At 43.2% G+C, this 20,341-nt stretch overlaps 1 protein-coding gene across 5 annotated transcripts in view; it reads right to left on the bottom strand.

Annotated features, from left to right (window-relative positions):
• Foxp1 (forkhead box P1) overlaps positions 1–20,341 on the bottom strand; it is a 228,855-nt gene that overhangs the window by 153,229 nt on the left and 55,285 nt on the right. Inside the window, exon 1 of one of the 5 annotated variants that reach the window (XM_051203463.1) lies at positions 13,238–13,405. The exons of the other annotated variants lie outside the window; for them this stretch is intronic. The gene's annotated coding sequence lies outside the window, so the exon portion shown is untranslated. Of the gene's footprint in view, positions 1–13,237; positions 13,406–20,341 lie in introns of those variants that run through there. 5 annotated transcript variants of the gene reach the window in all.

Here is a 20,341-nt window from a genome sequence, read left to right on the forward strand (position 1 = left end):
TGTGTGTGTGTATACATGCAGGCATGCGTGTTTGCCTATGTCTGCATGTGCATGTGGGGACCATGGGTTTATATAAAGTGTCCTCAATCATCCTCCACTTTATTTTTGTTTTGTTTTAGGTTTCTCTCTGTGTGTGTGTGGGGGGGGCTTTCAAGACAGGGTTTCTTTGTGTAGCCCTGGCTGTCCTGAAACTCAAGCTGTAGACCAGACTGTCCTAGAACTCAGAGATCCACCTGTCTCTGCCTCTGCCTCTGATGGGATTAAAGGTGTGTGCCACCACTACCCTGTTCTCCACTTGATTTCTAAAACATGGTTTCTCACTGAACCTCAGGAATCACCCTGTCTCTGCCTCCCCAGCACAGCATCCACACCTTGCCTAGCTTTTAGGTGAACACTGGGAAACAGAACTCAGGTCCTTATGTTCCCAGGGAAAGCAGTGCACTGACTAAGTCACCATCTACCCCCTCCACCCTGGATCTTTAAAAACATTTGATGATGTATTTCAAGTGGAACCTTTGCTTAACACTGAACAGTAGGAAAGCAAGCTGAACTCACACCAGCATCCTAGTGACTGGAAAATATGAGATGCCCAAGGAAAGCCGACAATGTAAGTGGCTGTATAAGTATTAGACACACAGAACATGAAAGTTCCTCAACAAACCATGATATCCTGTTACTGATGTCCCATACAAAATAAAATGTTCTTGCCACAAATTTGGGTGGGTAACAGCCTTGTGTCAGTCTCTCACAATTCCCTTAAAGCATCCTGACACTGTCTGGGTCTGCTCTATTATACTCAAACAGGGCTATGGACTCCAGACAGCCACTAGTCATCAATCCAGCAGACTCAAATTTCAGAAGTGGCTGAAGCAGAGTACAGCCTAAGATTAACAGGAACACTGTTAATCTGGAGGCCAAAGGTTCTCTCAGCATCTCGTTCCTCAGTTCTGACAGCTGGAGCAAATATCCTAAGATTTCAGCACACACTTCAAGAGCAAAGAAGGTGAAGGGACAGTATGAAGACAGACATGCTAAAAAAAATTAGGACATAACTGCATCTCAGCAGCATTCTAACACTTATAAAGGAAAACCGGGGGGGGGGGGCGGGGGAGGCTGGCTGGGGGAGTGAAGAACACGCCTTTAATCCCAGTCTTGGGCGAGAAGATCTCTGTGAGTTCCCAGGGCAGCTAGGGTATCACAGTGAGATCCTGTCCTGTCTCAAAAAAAAAAAAAAAAAAAAGGTAGGGGGTGGGGCAGCACCCATAAAGTTAAAAAGCATCCTACATATAGAAGAAGATAGTTCAGAGGTCAAATGGGTAGAGAGATGAGAGGCCATGAGGAGGCATCCCCAAGTAAACAAACCGTTCTTCCCACCACAGCCAGCACACGTACAGCACACCTTTCAATGGTGGGCCACACATATCTGTACTGAGCTGATTTCACACTGATTAAGCTACACAGAACTGTTAATATTGCAGCATTGTGGTGACAATTACTGAGTACATCCTTCATTTCCCCTCCGTCCCCTCCCCCACTCACTTTAGAATTTAACAAATTTTCCAAACACAGGATCAGAATAGGTGGGGAGCACTGTTCCGTGTTAGCCACTTATTAGACAGAAGATGGTCTGTGGTATTTGTGCCTTATTTTATTTTGAAGAAAGGGAGAAGATGGGAAACAGCCTTGTCCTATGGTGTCACCAGAGCAATTCGCCAGCATTAATGCTGGGAGCTCAAGTGCCTTAACTGCATGCAGACTCCTGGGGAGATATCAGAAGTCCAGGCAGGAGGAGGTTCTGCTACAAGCCACACCCCTTATGGAGACCATAGGGAGCTGCAAGGGTCAGCATACCTTGTATTCACCAGCCATTATGACTAATGCTTTTTTATTTGGAAGGCACACAGAGGATACTTCCTGCCAAAGAATAAGAATTTTCATGACACTTAAAAAAAAAAAAGTCAATCTATGATCTTCTTGCAAAATTGAATGAAATAAGTTTAATGGCCATAAACATTTAGGAAGCCTGTTTGAAGTCTCTTTTAAGAAAGACAGCAAGAAAGAAGGAACATGCCAGCCCATCCTCCTCCTCCTCCAGACACAGGAACCTATAACCACCTTGTTGGAGCACTAGCTGGCTTCTCTTTACTGGAGCCAATGCCAGACTCTGAGTCACCCACGCCAAGGCTCCTGCACCTGAGTTGTCTTTGGAGAGATTTCCACTTCAGCACTGCCCAAGCCCCAGCCTGCTGAACTCATGGGAATTGAACAAGATCACAGCCTGGGGGTTATGACTCCAGGCAATGTGGTCATCAGGGTGAAACACAGGAGTCAAGCTTATAGGAACCATCTAAAATTCAAGCTGGAAGGCTGGAGAGATGGATGGGTGGGTGGGTGGGTGGGAGGGGCGTGTGTGTGGGTGGGTGGTTCAGTGGGCAAGCATGAGGACCTGGGGTCAAGCACAGTGGCTCAGGTCTGTAATCCAGACACTGGAGACAGGAAGATTCCTGGAGTTCACTAGTCAATCTAGCCCGGCAAAAACAGCAAGCAAGCTCCAGGTTCAGAGAGTATCCATCCCTGTCTCCAGAAATAACATGGGGTTTAGTGGTTGAGAGCACAGACTGTTCTTCCAGAGGACCCAGGTTCAATACTCAGCACCCGCACGTTGGCTCACAACTACACCTCATGCACAAGGTGCACAGACTTAAATAGACAAAATACATAAAACGAATAATAAAAAAGAAAGAACACAGACAGCCAAAGAAGAAAGATGACACCTTGAACATGGATCAGCTCACACTCGCATGTGTACACCAGTCATGCATACACAAAATATACATAATACACACACACACACACACACATAAAGTAAGCAAATAAATGTGAGCTTGGATGCTGCGGCAAGCCCTGCTTTCCCCTTGTTGAAGTCTAGACTTAGCTTTAAAAAAAAAAGAAGTTGAATAAATGGTACAAGCCTTCTTCAGTGCTCAAGATAGAAAATACAGGGGTCAAATGTGAAGATAAATCAATCAAAGGGTCTATAACTACTGATATTAACCCCCTGTTTTCTACCAGCGTTTTTTTATGAGGTTGTGTTCCAGTGATTCCTAAGGACCTAATAAAGATTCACATCTTTTTGGGCCTCAGATTCAGATTGGTTAATGTGAAAGCTTAAATCATCTGGGTAAAGTGTGCTTGGAAGTATAGTGGGCTTTCCATGACTTGAGTAGCAACACAGACTTCTTGTGTACACATACACACACACACACACACACACACACACACACACACACACACACACACACACTGGGGTGGAGAAAAGAAAAGGAGAGAGCCTTTTCTTTTGTAATATGAATCACACACCCAGACTACCCTAAGAGGCAGAGGCAGTTAACACCTGTGAGGTCTTTGCTTCACAAAGGCCTGCCTTCTCTTGTTTAAAATCTGAATGAAGAGAAGGTGGAGGAGGAGGAGGAAGAGGAAAAAAGAACGTGTAAAGAGTGAAAATAGTTTAGAGCTGACATTCTTGCAGAGACAGAAAACAGACAGAGGGCTGGAGAGACAGCTCGGAGGTTCAGAACATGGGCTGCTCTTCCAGAGGACTCAGGTTCAACTCCTAGCACCCACATGGCAGCTCACAATTGGTTTTTAACTCCAGTTCCAAGGGATCTGACACTCTCACACAGACACACACGCTGGCAAAATATCAATGCACATAAAATAAAAATAAACCATTTAAAAAAAAAAAAAAGAAAAAAAAATAAACAACCAACAGTGAGAAAAAAGAGCAACCCAAACAAGACTGATGATGAGGTCAGGTGATGGCAGCGCATGTCTTTAGCCCCAGCACTGGGGAGGCAGAGGCAGGTGGATCTCTGTGAGTTCGAGGACAGCTTGGTCTACAGAGCTAGTTCCAGGACAGGCTCCAAAACAATACAGAGAAACCCTGTCTCCAAAAACAAAAACAAAGACTGATAATGAAAAGAAAGCATTTGCAGGAAAGGAGAAATACCCCTGTCCTGTCTCCCATAAAGCAGTACTGAAAACAGTGACTGGGCGGAGGGTGGGGGGTGGGGGGGTTGGGGAGTGGGGGTGGGGGGTTACTCACACCTTTAATCCCTGCACTTAAGAGGCAGAGACAAGTTGATAGATAGTCCCTTACAGACTAGTCTGGTTTAGAGAGAGTTCTAGGAGAGGCGGGGCTGCACAAAAAAACCCTGTCTCACCCACCCCACCCTGAAAAATAAAGGAAGGATGGAAAGAGTGAGGGAGGGAGGAAGAAGGAAGGAAGGAAGAGGAAAGAAGGAAAGAAAAGTAAACAGCAGTGATTCCATCTGTCCAGTAACACTTTAGGGACTGAGACAGCACCCCAGTGACTGAGTGCTTGCCTCTAAAAGGTCATGAGTTCTAATCCCAGCACCATAAGAAAACTGACCCTAGGAAATGGAGAGGAACTTCAGCCACCAGGGCTACACAGGGAACGTAGCTGAGGTATAACAGCCTGCTGAGTGGGGCCACCACACCCTTGGCACTCAGCGCTTAGCTTCCCTCTGCTGTTTTATCTATTCTATGCTCCCTGCTGCTGTAAGGGAGACTGGGAAGGGTTTTTTTTTTTTTTTTGATTCTTGATTCAAAGTAGAAAAACAAAGAATATGATTTGCTCAAGGTCGCAAATGTACTGAGTGCCAGGGCAGAAAAACAAAAACAAACAAACACTGTCTCCAGAGAACTAGATATTCAAATTGTACAAGGTCGTTGATTAGCCCAAAGATGGCGGTGACCAGAAATCCTAATCCTGCTCCATACATGTGAGGTCATAAGGAGCCCAAAACACAAGAATGGCCTTGGTTCCTTCTGTGTTCAGGACAAGGAAAAGCCATTAAATAGTACACTTTTTAACTTCGCAGTCCTTTTTTCCACACAATAAAAGGGTTTTGTGGGGTTCCCCCCCCAATCTCCCCATTCCCAGGATGCTTAGGGTGAATGTGACATTGGCAGGCTTATGTGTCTGAGGTCACTAGATAGCCACCTCCTTTTCACCTTTCCTTGATTGCAAGCCAGTTCCACCAAGCAGCAGAGTTGGATAACACTCTCTGACCGACACTGCTCTGACCCCAGAAGCTGTCTACATTCTCCTGCCATGAAAACTCACAAGCCCTGGTATCCCCAGCTCTTGTCCCTGTATGTTCTCACCTCTCTGGCTACCTTGTCCCACCCATTGGCTCTTGGAGACAGGGATCCAGTCATCACCATCCCTTGATCCCCAGGCCTTTCTCAAGCCATCTGGGACAAGCTGTCAGCACTGAGGCTTGTCTAAACCAAAAGGATGTTTTTGAAAAGTAACTGCAGGAACTAGGTGAGTGAATCCTGCATCCTTCATCGGAGAAGCTTCTTTTTGAAGGACATGGGGTCTATTACAGACATCCAAACAGGTCAGAATATGAAGAACAAGTGATCTCACGATGCCTAGCTCCAATGGGCACGTCAACAATGCAACCACTGCATGGAATGCTCAGGGGACATCGCAGAAGAAGGGTGAAAAGATTCAAAGAGTCCGGAACCAGGATGTGCTTCAAGAGTATCTTCTTGACATGGTAGGGATACCATGCCCATGAGATCTCTATAGCATGGTTGTCTAAACAAGATCTGCCTAGTGACAGCACAGCCTGATATGCCAACACAGATGGGAGAAATTTTGTAAGCTTTACCCTAAGAGGAAGAGCTACAGGCAGTCAATGGCTGCTAAAAGAGGAAGAATGGTTTTGTATGGTGAACTCTTGATGGGTTATCCAATCACAAGTGGCCATCATCAAATATATGTCTATAAGAGCAACACTAAATAGATTCAGTAGGTTGTGTGTGTTGAATATGTATAATAATATATAGAAGAAGAGGTCATAAATTCAAGAAGGAGGGGTAGGGCACAGGAAGAAAAAAATGAGTGGGAACAATTTAAATATAGTATGTAATTTAAAAAAATTAAATTCTGTATTTATTTACTTACTTATTCATTCATTTATCTATTTATTTATTTATTCCTCTCTGTCTCTCTCCTTCTCTCTCCTCACCCTCCCTCTTTCTTTGCTGGACTCAAACTCACAAAGATCTACTGCCTCTGTCTCTTAATTGTTAACATTAAAGGCATACACTGCCACACCCAGCTGAATTTAAGAATTTAAATTAAAAACAAACAAACAACCTCCCTTTCCTAAGGCAAGGCTAAAGAGATCACAGACAGTGTGTGCCTGAGTGTGTGTATGCCTGTTATATGTATGTGTGAGCATGCTAAGGCCAGAGACCAATTTCAGAAATCATTTCTCAAGGGCTGCCTCTTGCCTTTTATTTGAGACAAGAGTCTCTCACTGGTCTGGATAGCTGGACAGGGAGCCCCAGGGAATCTACCTGTCTCCACCTCCCTAACACTGGGTTTACAAGTGCACACCTCTACACCTGGCTTTTAAAAGGTTTTCAACTGCTTATTGGTTGTGGCGCACACCTTTAATCCCAGCGTTTGGGATGCAGAGGCAGATGGATATCTGTTGGAAGTTCTAGGCCAACCTGCTCTACAAAACAAGTTCCAGGACAGCCAGAGCTACAGAGAAACCCTATCTCATTTTCAAATGTAGGCTCTGGGGATTAACTTAGGTTCTCACAAGCACTTTACTTATCACCTGGGCTATGCTGTCTGCCCTGACTAAAACCACAGATTTTCTTTTCTTTCCTTTGCTTTTTGATTTTTAATTCACAATTTCCCTGAAGCCCAGTAACAGTTCCTACACCTAGACACCTAGACATGTATCTTATGTTATGCCTTCATGTACCTCTCTGGATCCACGTGGTCTGGTTTTCAAGGACAAAGGATTTCTAGTCCTATTTTTTGGTCTTCTCCCCCTCCCCCCACCACACTTTCCCTGTCCATCCCTCTGTTCCCTCTGTTCATGTGAGTGAGTTTCGGAACATATGATGCACAACATACATGTGGAGGTGTGTGGGCCAGCTCCAGTGTCGCATGTCACACTTGCTTTCTGGCTTGAGGCAATTCTGCTGTTTTTCTACTGAGCATGCCAGGTTACTTGGCCCTTGAACTCAAAGAGACTCTCTTATCTTTGCCTCCCATCTTGACATAACAGCTCCGGAATTACAAATGCTTGCTACTGCGCTGGGCTTCATGTGGATTTTGGGACTTGAGCTTGGGTTTGGATGGCAAGTACTTTGAACACTAAGCCTTTACCGCAATCCAATCTGCATCTTCTTCTTAATCAAGTCATTCATTTTTATTTTTATTTTTATTTGCCTAGTCTGGCATTCATTATGTAGAAGACGGGAGCATCAAACTCAGAAATCTGCTTGCCTCTGCCTCTTCAGGGCTGGGATTAAAGATAGATGCCACCATGCTGGCACAGCTCTGGGTTTGAATTCATTACATATTCTCACACTCTAGTCTAATTGTACATAAAAATGTGCATATACATATATAGACATACACAGATGAACATATAGAGTGGGGGAGCTAGGAATCATTAAACGGCTACATTCTTCAAATTGTTCCGAGCCTTGGTCAATGAGGATAAAGATGATGATTTCAAGAGTGCTGGGGGATAGCTCAGCCGGTAGAGTCCATGCCTAGCTGGCACAAAGCCCTAAGTCTGATCCTCAGCACCAGGCAGACCTTGCATGATGACATGTGACAGGAATCTCAGCAACTGAATGGTGAGCACAGGAGGATCAGGAGCTCAAGGTCACCTGGGGCTGTACGGCAACTTCAAGGCCAGACAGGACTTTGCAGATCTTATTCCACCAACAACAGAAATCACTCCCACCCAACTGCACCGTTGCTGAGTGTTTTCACCAGACAAGCACAATGCACCCTGGAATCTATGTGGCTATTAAACAGCAAAGGGTGAGTGGCAGCAGAGGGAGGAGGATGACCGTGCTGACAGGGGCACCCGATGAAGTATTAAGAGCATTAATTATCCACCTCCTGAATGCCAATTCTGGGTCTTCATTGGTTCTAAACGTCTTCGTGTCCTGTGGCTGAGGTCACATGACTAGGGAGAATCCCTTCATGGTCCTACAAGAGGGGCACCACTAGAAGTGCTCTGTACCCAAAACGTATGGATGTGGCATTCTTCCACTCGGATGGAATTGGAACTACATACCTGGCAGGGAAGAATCTTTAAGAAAAATCAAGGCACACTTAAGAGTATACTGAGGGAGCTTAGGAAATGACTTGGCCAATAAAGTATTTTCCATGCAAACATGAGTAATTAAGCTTGGATCTGGAGAACCTATACAAAGGGCACACAGGTGACACATGTATGTAACCCTAGAGTGGGGGAAGGGAGACAGGAAGATTCCCTAGGCCTTTGGTTCAATGGTTATAGAAAATGAGTGAATTCCAGGTTCAGTGAGAGACTTGTCTCCAAAACGTAGAGTGATCAAATATGATACTTAACATTAATCTCTGGCCTCTCGACACACCCACACTCAATAGTATGTACCACACACACGCACGCACACACACACACACACACACACACACACACACACACACACACACACCCCTTTTTAAAAATGTAAAAAGAGTACACTCAAAAGCAGCTTGTCCTGTCTCCATCCCTCCTTCGCTTCCTCTATCCCTCCACTGAGGATGGAGCCTGAGCTGCCTACAGGCCAGGACAGCTCTCTGCCACTGTTATCCCTCCAGCTCAAAAGCTACTGCAGGGTAAACATATTTTTACAAGAGCCTATCCTTACAGTGGATACGGAAGGCAGAAAGAAAAAACTAGATTAGGGGAGCTATTGTTCAAAGAACCAAAAGGACATTTAAAAAAAAAAAAGAAAGAAAAGAAAAAAATATATAAAAACCAATCAGGCAGGTCTGGCAAGGTGGCTCAGCAGTTAAGTGTTCATAGGGTCCTTGCAGAAGAAGAGTCTGATTCTCTGTACCCATATTGAGGGCTTACAAGCGCCTCAACTCCAGCTCCACAGGACTGGATGTCTCAGGTCCCAGACACCGAATTCAAGGCAGAACCTCCTCCCCCACATATACACATAATTTAAAAACAAAAGTAAAATCCTACAACCAAAACCAAAGCAAAGTATCTGTCATGGTAGCACATGCCTGACATCCTCAGTACTTCAAAGTCCAAGGCAAGAGGTTTAGGGTTAGGGCTAAAGCCTGATTTTGAGCTATACAGTGAGATTCTGCTTGAAATAAATACAATACTGAAGGAACGTTAAAAACCAAACTCTGCTTTCCTGGTGCAAAGCTGTGTGTGCTCATTTAAGTTCAAGCAGTGTCAGTGATCTCTGGAACTCCCAATAACCACAGTTTAGCATATGGTTCGACTTGAGTCTCCAAGCATGAAGAAATAATGATTCGTTGGGAATTTGGGGGAATTACTGACCCTGAGAGAATCATTACAAGTCTCAAGTCAGGCAACTTTGTTTTTTAACACATTAGCATACTTCCCCAGAAGCAGAGTATAGGGTAGTTAAGTGACAGCCAGTCAATGTGCTTGGACCTGAGGTACTGCTTTACTACCTGTAAGAGGCGATAGTTTGGTCAGGTCACTAAACCTTCCGGTACCTTAGCTTCTTCAGGAAGAACAGAAATAAATCCTAGAACCCATGTCACAATTAACACAGGTAAAGATAGGAAAAGGAGTGACAGTTAGGAAAAAAAAAAAAAAAAAAAAGGAAAAAAAAAAGATAAAACTCAAGTAGGACACTAGTTCCTGCCATTAACACATTGTCAACCTTTTTTTGTTTTGTTTTGTTTTTTGTTTTCTGAGATAGGGTTTTGCTATGTAATAGCCCTAGCAGTCCTGGCACTAGCTCTGTAGATCAGGCTGACCCAAAGATACACCAACTTGATTTCTGTAGAAGGTAAGTCTTCAACACCATCCTTAGTTGAAGTGAAATAAAAATAAAACCCAGGATATTCAGCTCATGCAGAGTATTAAAAATAACAAAAAATTATATCCTAACTCTGACAATAAATAGATGAGTATTTAGCAGGACCTGTCCGTGTTGCCTGTCACCATCATATCATAAACTAGCTATAGTTTCCGGGGCAGAACACTTTCTCAAAAGGCGATGATCTGTAGTTAGACATAGCCTGGGGAGGGGGTGCAGCTTTTCCTACTCTCCTAGTCACCCCTGGGCAGGTCCAGTCTAAGCACTCACACAGACACACCCAGGAACTGGAAACTATTTTAACAACAGGACGTTTTCCCCACCTCAAAAGTGGGATCACCTTTTCAGCCTATTGATGTCCCAAGGGTGTTCTGAGTATCAACATGTTCAGTCCACATTAGTCAGGCACTTTGATTTCTACAGACAAAAGGCTGGGTAGAACTACAAAGTATGATTATCCAACCCAATGGCCTTTGTGGAGGACTCAAGATGACAAGGGAGGAGGCAGACAGGCTACTGGTTCCCACTGTTGCCCTCCCTAAAGCAAAGCTCCCCGCAATCCCCAAGCCCAAGGCAGGGCCAGCCAAGTGGAAGCCATGCTGTATCGGCACTTGGCTGCACTCTTCCTTATATAGTCAATAGAGAGGGGATCCCTCTGTGTGCATATTTTCAGTTCACATTCCCCAACAGTATAGGCAAACACAAAGATTTCAGCTGTGATTTACAGGGCCGCCTCTGTCTGGGCCAGTCACCAGGTTAGGACCATGCACATGCCTGTTATAGGATGAGTCTGAGTGAGGGCGTTCCTTGGGAACTCTGACTCCTTCACTAAAGAAGGTGCCAGCAGGTGTACCTATGCCCAGAGAATGCCCACAAGCAACCATGCCAACCCCACTTGAAAACTGAGAGGATAAAATGAAATGCTAATTTTAGATGGCTTATTTTAAAATCTACTCAGAATCTAGGTTTGGGGCTTTCTCTTGGTCTCTGGAGTACTTGCAAGACTGTAACAATCTTTAAGATTGTGGAAAAATATTACGTAACTGGAGAGACTAGTACTATATAGCATAATATTTCTACAATATGTATGTACATAATTTGATGATACAAGGGGTCTGAACCAGAGCCTTATGCCTACTAGGCAAGCGCTCAACTATTTCCTGCCCTAAAAGAAACTTTTGAGGGAGATAAAGGCTCAAGTAGACCTCTTCTCCCATAGCATGTGACAGCCTTCAGGGAGGAGCCAAACACTGGCTGCCATTAAACTGTTTGTTCTTCTGTAGCTACAGACACTGAGACATGTGCCTGTAGCCGAGCTGGTCAAAGTTGAGATTCAAAACCCTCAAAACAGCTTGGTGATGATAGCTTAGAGGAGGAGTATCCATGAGGCCCTGTGTTAATTCTCAGTGCCAGATAAACTAGACAATCGCCTGACAAACAAGAAAGTAAATAAATACCTTTGCTTTCACCAAAACCATAACAGCTATTTATTAGCATGCTGGGATTTCTATTAAAGCAAGCCATGACACACAACGTGGTGCTGCCAAAGGGTGCAGGCATCTACCTTCTAAAGCACTGAGCCACTACTCCTGGGAAACTGCAGGCACCCACTGCACGGCATCCATTCTTACTACAAAGGTTGGCAAAGTACCAGAAGGACATTTAAAAAAGGAAGAGGAAAGGCTCCCGAGCTTGAAGGGTTAACTCACTTGTCTATAGGGAAAAGGGGGAGGACATGTATAATTTCCTTTCATCCTAAAACAATGCATTTATTATTTTCTGTATATCTGGTAAAGGGCATGGCTTTCTTTCGGAGTGGAAAACAAAACAGACCTTGGTCACATGTTTGTTTGCCTCACCTCCTCCTCCCTTCCCTTCTGATAAATAATCAAACATGCCATCCAGAAAAAACAAAATCAGCGAGCTGGGAAATTTGATGGTCACCAAGCAGGCCGAGATAGTGAGAAAAGCAGCCCACTGTTCCCACAGGCTGGGGCCCCACACCTACACTAACATCTGAGTAAACAGCCGGCTCACTCTTTCCATCTTCCTACAATTACTCCTACTGTTAAACAAATTGTCCTTAAGGCAGTCACAAACATTTTTCCCCCTTCTGCAAAGCTGAACAACTTCTGGACATTAAAAAAAAAAAAAAAAAAAAAAAAAAAAAAGCCATCCCAGCCACAGCAGTACACACAGAGACTTGTTTATTTGTGTCCATGCTTCTCCTACTAGATGGTTTGGACAACTATGAAAATTCTATTTCTTTCCCTACCCTAATAGATGCTGTTGAAAATATTGAAGTTTATGGATATTTAGTCTGAGGACTAACCAAGTTCAAAATAATAGCAATTCTCTTAAGATCAAAAGGGCCAATTTTCTACTTCCTGTCTATTCCCTCATCAGTACATAGCTTTAAAAAAAAAAAAAAAAAATAGCACCTGGCTTGCCAATTATAGTGAAGCCGAAGAACAGGGCTAGAGGGGGTGGAGAGGGAGGGAAGGGAGGCCAGAGGGTGGACTGGGGCAGGAAAAGGTGGAACCATTTTTTAAAAAGCTCATACATGTGTTTGAAAGTCATTTCCCCTGAAGAGCCCAAGAGTTACAAGGCTCTGTCAGCCCCGGTGCCAAGGCTTGCTCAGCCATCCTAATTACCCACAGAGGAAATGGTCAAAAGAGGGTCCGATAACCCAGTGAACAACCATTGCTGGGAGCAACGCAGCCTTTCTCTTTCTCTCCGCAGCCCACTCCGTTTAAACAATGGTAATATGAATGAGATAATGACCGTGCGTGTTTCGGCAGTCTGACTTTTATTGGCATGAAATTGGTACAAATATCATCAAGACCAATTCGCCCATGATGACGGTGTCAGGATGTCAAGCTCCGAGGACAACTCTGCAGAGTGTCACAGACACCATCCCCACACTCTCTCAGGACTTGAGATAACAGGAAGGGCAAAAGCAGGCGGCACACACAGCAGAGGGAAAGTTACAATCTACATCCAGCCTATAAAAGTGTCTGACAACACTGGCTGATTCTTCCTGATCCGAGCCAAAGCCACATGTGAAATCAAGAGAGAATTAACAAGGAGTTAGCAGAATCGCTATGGTGGAAAAAAAAAAAAAAAAAAAAAAAAAAGGAAGAAGAAGAAAAGAAGAAGAAGGAGAAGAAGAACTTAGATGAGGAGAGGAGGGAGGGAAGGAAGTACACAGTAAACAACTCATTTTGTCCTTTACTGAACATCTGCCCAACCAAAGATCCTGGCTTAAAAGTTTAACCGATTGAATTTTTTTTTTTTTTTTTAAACTCTGGACACTTACAGAGAAAATGAAGAGTTTCACAGAGTGAGTCCGCAACGTCTCCTTTTGCAGTTCCGTCTTGCCGTGGATGAGCTCTGGCTGTTTCTGTGAAGCAGGGGGTTTGCCGAGTGGTAAAAAGAGATGTTTGAATAAACAGGAAGTGCAGAGCGGCTGAAGCACACTCGAGGAGAGAACACACTGGAACACTGCCCTTTGTAGGCAACCCCAGCGAGGTTTGTCTCCACGGTAGCTGGCTGGGCTCTCACTCAATGACACGGAAACCGCAAGAATTCCTTAAGTAATTCTTCACTTTCAAAGCTGGAAGATCAGTTGGAGCTTGCAGGTAATTTTCAAAGTTCCACGGAGCACTTAAAGAAATCTATTAATGTTCAACGTATCTAAATCACTCCAGGATGGCAAGCAGGGACATGGCACACACAGTGTGCCCCAGTAGACCAAACCCTAGCCAAACACAGGTCCTGCATGCAGGAGAGTACACACCAACAGGACTTCAGGAGACCTGTTCTTGAGATATTTTTGTGGTGACATTTACATAGGCAGGATAGGGGAGAGGAGAGGAGAGGAGGGGAGAGGAGGAGAGAGGGAGGGAGGGAAGGAGAGAGAGAGGAAGGAAGGGAAAGAGGAAGGGAGGGAGGGAAAGAGAGAGAGAGAGAGGAAGGGAGGGAGAGAGTTCAGACCTTTCTGAACTTAGAGGATTTTGATCTCATACATGTTTAAAGATTTGTCAGCCAGCATTCTAGGGATGTGCCGTCTATCTGGTTTGATTACTTTTCCTGAAAACTACCTGTGTATCACACTTGCCCCATTTGAATACTCCTTACCCTATCCTAAAATGACTATCAAGGTCCTGTCTTCAGTCACAAGTAGAACCTGACAGGTACCATTAAAAAAAAAAAAAAAAAAAAAGTGACCACTGGAGGTGAAGCTGGTCAGCAGGTCAGCTTGAAATGAAGGAGAGTCGAACAACCATATTCAACTGAAAACAGGGTCACAGTGAAGGTTTCCTTCCTAAAATGTATTGCTGTTGTGGTTGAGTTCCCTGCCACAGAGGCATCTGATTTGTTATTGAGCGTGGAATGCTGGCCTGTCTGTCAGGCAGGTGCTAATACTCGGCTAAAATAACTCATTGGGAACTGTCAGTGAGATGTTTACATAGGCCCCAATCTTTTCTTCATAGAAGGATTTTTTTTTTTTTTACTGGAATTCATCTTCTTTTGATCTCACACTCAAAGCAACGGCAGCTTGATAGACATTCAAGTCTGAAAGCAAATCCAGACGCTGAAGATAAACCGCCAGAATATGACAGGCAGAAGCATCTAAAGCTCACAAAAATGAAGAGAACAGCATGTCGCCCGAGTATTACAATAGCAAAAATCAAGAGACATATTAGGTGGAACTGATCAGCCACAAAAAACAGTTCAAAAGGCAGATCACAGAAACAGGACTAGGGGAAGGGTGGCGGCGGAGGGGGAGGGGGATGATGGGATCAATCTGTTTTTTCTGCCTCACCTCCCTTCTGAGCCTCCATGTCTGCCTCTCCCCTGCATGAAGAGTAGAACGCCCAGTGCAGAGGTTCTTCTCTAACTAGGCTGGACCATTTACAGGTCCCAAAGGCTTTGCTAACAATCTGCTTCAAGGGGCAAGGGAAAAAGAAGGCAAGTGTCCCGCATGCTACACTGTACATTCCTGTTTCTGTTCTAAAATGCAGCACAAGCCTGTCCTGGTGGAGGCGGGCAGTCAGTAGAAGCTCTGGCAAACACCAAGATACGGTGGGGCTAATACTCTCCTCAAATGGAAGTGAATGAATGCATGGGTCACATAGGCAGTCACACACATGGTCAGATTCCTCCAGTCCCAGGGATATGTCACTGTTCCATCCCTAGAAGCTTTGAAGCCAACTAGGCCAGTATCTTAAAGGGATTATTGCAAGGACAATTTTTTTAATGAACATTAAAAATTGTAAAAAAAAAAAACTTTTTAAAGAGGCATTCTATTGTTTTAAAATGATGCCCCCTGTTCTAATTAAAGTCAATGTATGTAACATGCTCTGATCTTGAGTTGTTTATTAACAAACACTGAAAGGGATGAGGAAGAACCAGGTTAAAGGACACCAGAATTCTACAAAATTTATCCTGTGGTTCTTTTCCAATTGTGAGCTTCTTCTGGGATTAGAAAAGTGAGGTTCTCTTTTTCATAATACCCTAGAATTTTAAAAACTGCTGCATTTCCCTCTCCCTCCCTCCCTCCCTTCCTCCCTCCCTTCCTCCTTCTCTCCTTCCCTCTGCCTTTTCTCCATAGTAAGCCCACAGTAAATATGGATTTAAAAATGCACAACCCAATTTTCAAAGCTGTAATCAGTTTATGATTTGGATACCTGAGTAACTGAGTTACAAACATGGAAACAAAATGTGAGGAGCGGGGCCAGGAGACTGTGAGGCACTCAGCAGTTAGGATGTCCACACAAGATCTGCCTTTCAAATATATGTTCTGTTTATTCACATAAACATTCCTCACATACCATCCTATTATAAAGATTACGGTAGTTTCATCACAGCATCAAGCTGGACAGAGACCCCTGGGAATAAAATGAAGCAGGCCTCTGCTAGGGAGTTCTCTCCAGTGAGAGTGCTGCAGAACAGCTTGACCAGCTCCAGGGGAACATCCTTTAACTATGGCAGGGCAGGAGAATGACACTGTTGGAAATTCCAGAGGGTCCTTGGGAACACTGGCCAGGGGCTGGCAGAAGTTTGCTGACAGGGATCAGCACATAGGGGCTTGCAATGCCATGACTTGGGAGCCTGGGGGCTACTGTCTAGTGTCTGTCCCTGAACTCCCAGGGTGTGTCAACATATGCTGTATCAGGTGTTTGGCTTTGGTGACTGTGTTGGACTTTGGGGTAAATATTCTGCACATTTGTAACATAAATATTTTTCTGTTTTGTTCACAGTCCAAACATGTTGTATGGTCACGCTATTTGTAAATATTTTTCTCCTTTTATAACAATAATGTCCTTTAAGTCAAAACATGTTTGTGTTTATTTTATCAAAACAAGTTTTCAGTTCAAAACATGACATGTGTTGTCAACATGGTTTCTAGGTTACCCAAAACAAACAAACAAACAAACAGCAAACATCATACCAGAGTATAAGTTGGTTTTTTTTTTTAAAGTCACCTCTGCCCCATCCCATGGAGATGTGATATACTCAGAGCTGAAGGCTTTGCTTTAAATTATACTCAACAAAACAAGCCAATTTCATTATTCTCTGACATCAACAACAAAGGAACAATGTAGATGGTTTCACCATTTACTCCCTGAATTTCTCAACTTTGATATTCAACATTACTGTAATTTCCCCCCCCCCCCAACAAGGGAGGTTTACCATAAAAATGAAATGCAATTTCCCTTGTAGATTAGAAAACGGATTTTTTTTCCTCCACAAAGAATGCAATTGCCTTCATTTGATGCAAGAAGTTAACATTTCTTTTCTTAGGACATTAAAGGTCTGTTTTTTTTTTTTTTTTTAAATCTGCCAAGTAAGAAGGCCTTCATTAGTATAATTAGGTGACTGTTGGGCTTTTTTGATATAAACAACTTTTGAGATGTCATTTTCAAAACCTCATAATAACACTATTAAAGAGCTACCATTTTTAACAGAGGGATTGTCTGCTCAGGGCCATGGAATGGTAGCCATGCTTCAGGCCCCTTCCTCTCTCCCCTTTCAGACTTCTGCTGGACTTGAATGTCACCATAGACCTTGAATCTTCCAATGTGAAATGGCTTCGCTAATTGCTTTAATTGCTTGAAGATGTGCAGGCAGGTGAAACCCGATCCCTGTGGCCATTGTAGAGATGAAGAACAACACTGGAATGTTTACATAGTGCTTTGATTTTAATAGACAGAAGGGCTGACTTTAAGACAGCAAGAATACAGTTAATAGGTGACCTCTTAATGTAGTCCTCCACTAAAAAAAAAAAATAATAATAAGGACACACAGTCAAGCACAATGTCACGTTCTGAAAGGCAGTATCCTAAATACCAAGGTTATTTCTCAGTACCTGACATTTCCACCCGAAACACTATACTTAAGAAAATTAAAACAAAAAAGTACTTTAAATACCAGTTACCTTCTAAACAGATTAGGACTCTATGCTATTTTGAAATAAGCACACTTGTTTAAATTTTAAATTGCTTACCTCCCCCCCTCCCCCAGTGTAACACTTCATTGTCTCTTAGATGGGAAGGCCTAAGTGTCCCTTACGATTTCCTGTCTCTTGAATGTTGTTTGATTGTAAAATTGAGGGTAAACCCTTTCATACCAAGTGCTGTGCACAAACATGCATCTCTGTCCTGTCTGTCCTCTTGCTGTGTGAACTTAGGGTCAGCTTCTCATTAATAGGACTAAGAAGGACTTTGGAGTGGCCATTCAACAGTAGTGGCCATTCTCCTAGCATGTTTTAATGGCTTGAAATGGACACAGATTTGGTGATAGCTCCCTATGGCTGTCCTCCCATGGGGGCACAAATATAATCAGTGTAGGACAGAAAATGAGTGACGTGCCATAGTCACTAACCCACAAAGGTTAAGCAGGGACAGATTTATACAGGTGAGTAAGTATACTTTATATATGCCATAGATACACAAATAAGTACATACGTTTGTACGTGTGTATCTATACAGACATCCATGTGCTTATGTACATACCCATGCATACACATGATTCATGTATATAGAAATATTTCATAAATAGTCACTGATGCAGAATGGAAAAGTAACAGAAAATAATGCAATGATTTTAGGGGTAAGCTGGGTAATTTGAGGCAATAGATATATCTTGGGAATAGTTCAGACAAGGAGGCACTCCTCCATACAGCAGGGAGTATTGTGTAAGCATTGCTTACCTAAGTAACGTTGCACATTAACTCATGACGATGAAATACAAATTGCAGAAAGGAAGGAAAAAAAAACAACAGGAAAAAAATGTCCTTTTAAAGCTGTAAACAGTTTTAAATGCTATAATCTATGTAATAAACTTAGAGGAGTTCCTTTGCCCGAAAGATTTGTCCCCAAACATGGAGACAAAATAATGAAACCAAAAAACTTGCATGGAATATCCCTTTGAGCCACCACCGCCTGACATGTATTTATCAACACTTACACCCTTTCCTAAAAGTGAAATCCCCTGGTAAGAAGTACTGCCCTTCCTTCTGCAAAAGGAGGGGAGACAAGTATCCATTTAAACATTCAGTATAAACTAGTCCAAGCCAGTGAGAGGTACACAGAGGGAAAAGTAAACAGGCCCACTGCCTACCCCCAAAATAGTTCCCCTCTGAAAGCTCTCAGCAGCGAGTGCCTGGTACGGAGGGCTGCCCTTGGAGCTGGAAGGGTCAGCCCAGCTATGTTAAGCTGACAGGTTCAGTTTACAGCGGCCAGGACTTTGTTTGGATATACTGGCCTTGCTCACCGCCAGCTTAACAACAGATGGCTAGAAAACTTTCATTATGTTGCACAGGACTGAACTGCAAACAATCCGGAAAACTGTGAAAAAGTTTAACTCCCTCTGAACCAATGTGCCAAACCAGAGCCCGCACAGGCCCAGGGGCCTGTAGAAGCAGGCTGAACCCAGAACCTGCCAAGTGGCGCGGAGGAGCGGCCACCCTTTCAGGTTGCAGATCTACTGCAAGTTAACTAACAGAGGTTTTATTTTAACTGTACAAAGGCCAGACCTTTTAAGGAGTTGTACCCATTGTGCCTTCTTTGTGTTTTATTTTCCCAAAGCATAGTGACAGACTTTCTTTCCCTGCAGAGAGAAAAAATCTTCCAGACAATTCCCAATCCCCAAGCTCCCTTCCTGCCTCCCTTTTCTTCAGGAAGCTGGCAGGACTATACCAGTCTCACCCCAAAACACCTAGATTTAAATATGACTTACCCAAAATCTGCATATAATTTAAATATTCATTAATCCATTTCAATCCCACCAAATCCTAGTCTCTGCTAATGCTCGGAGACAGGTTATAAATACACCTTCAAAGGTTTAATTCAATTGGCAATCGGAGAGGTCTTATCACGGGAAATGTGTTATTTTCCTATTATTCGAGAAATGAACAAATGTGTTTTCCACAAATGTATTTTAGAAGCTACCCTTTGCTGTTATTGAAAGAAAATTGTGTTTATGACTCCTTTAGCATAGTGTAAACTCATAAACGTCAACAGAGACTACAAGGAAAACTGTCAACTAAATATTGTTTCCTTCACGAGCTGTTCTTCCAAGTCAATTACGCCTTTCAACTTCTGGGGCATTGTATGATAAACTGGCAGTAAAAATCATTCACATTAATATACCATGGTGCCTTGCCTGCAAAAGGTAATTAAGGAAGTAAATGACTCATAAGAATAGACATATTAGCTGCAAAATGAAAGGCAACTGAGCTGCCACATAAAAATATGTACCATTAAGATACCGCATTTTCATATTCCTGTAATCAGCTTCACTAGACTAATGCTTATTTAATCCAGTTCTGAGCTAAGTCCATCAACAACTGTTTTTCGCTGTTTTCTCCTTGACTGAACATTATGAGAGCAGGTTTGGAATAAATACTGCAATGAGATTTTTGCATACTCAATTGAAGAACAGGTTTTTCCATTTTAAAATCTATTTTTCTTTCCCCGAGAAATACAACATGAAAAAAAAAAAAAAAAAGATTACTGGTAGAAGAAAATTAGACATAGCAAGTTAGACTTGCCTTCTTTAACAGGTAGGGTGCCTGGGGGAAGAGATTTTTGTTTCTCTATTCACCATTTCTAGCAGTTTTGAGCATAAGGATGTTGGGCCTACAGATGCCAGACCCCTGCCTCTTTCATGAAGGCCTCTTGTTAATAATGCTTGTCACTAGCATTATGGAGCCACAGGCAGTTCATGTTTTAGCAAAAATAGAAGGACAGGGCAGGAATTGAGGAGGGAGCTGGTGAGTGGGGTGAGGGTAGAGATCTCCAAATAGTTCAGTGGCCTCTGAGTCCTTCCAGAGTTGGCCACCTGACATAAGACGACTCCTTCTTGGGTGAACTGAAACTAAACAAACTTTCTATTCCCTGTCCATTTTCAAGCC

Source organism: Phodopus roborovskii, unplaced genomic scaffold (genome assembly GCF_943737965.1).
Source record: "Phodopus roborovskii unplaced genomic scaffold, PHOROB, whole genome shotgun sequence".
Taxonomy (NCBI): Eukaryota; Metazoa; Chordata; class Mammalia; order Rodentia; family Cricetidae; genus Phodopus; species Phodopus roborovskii.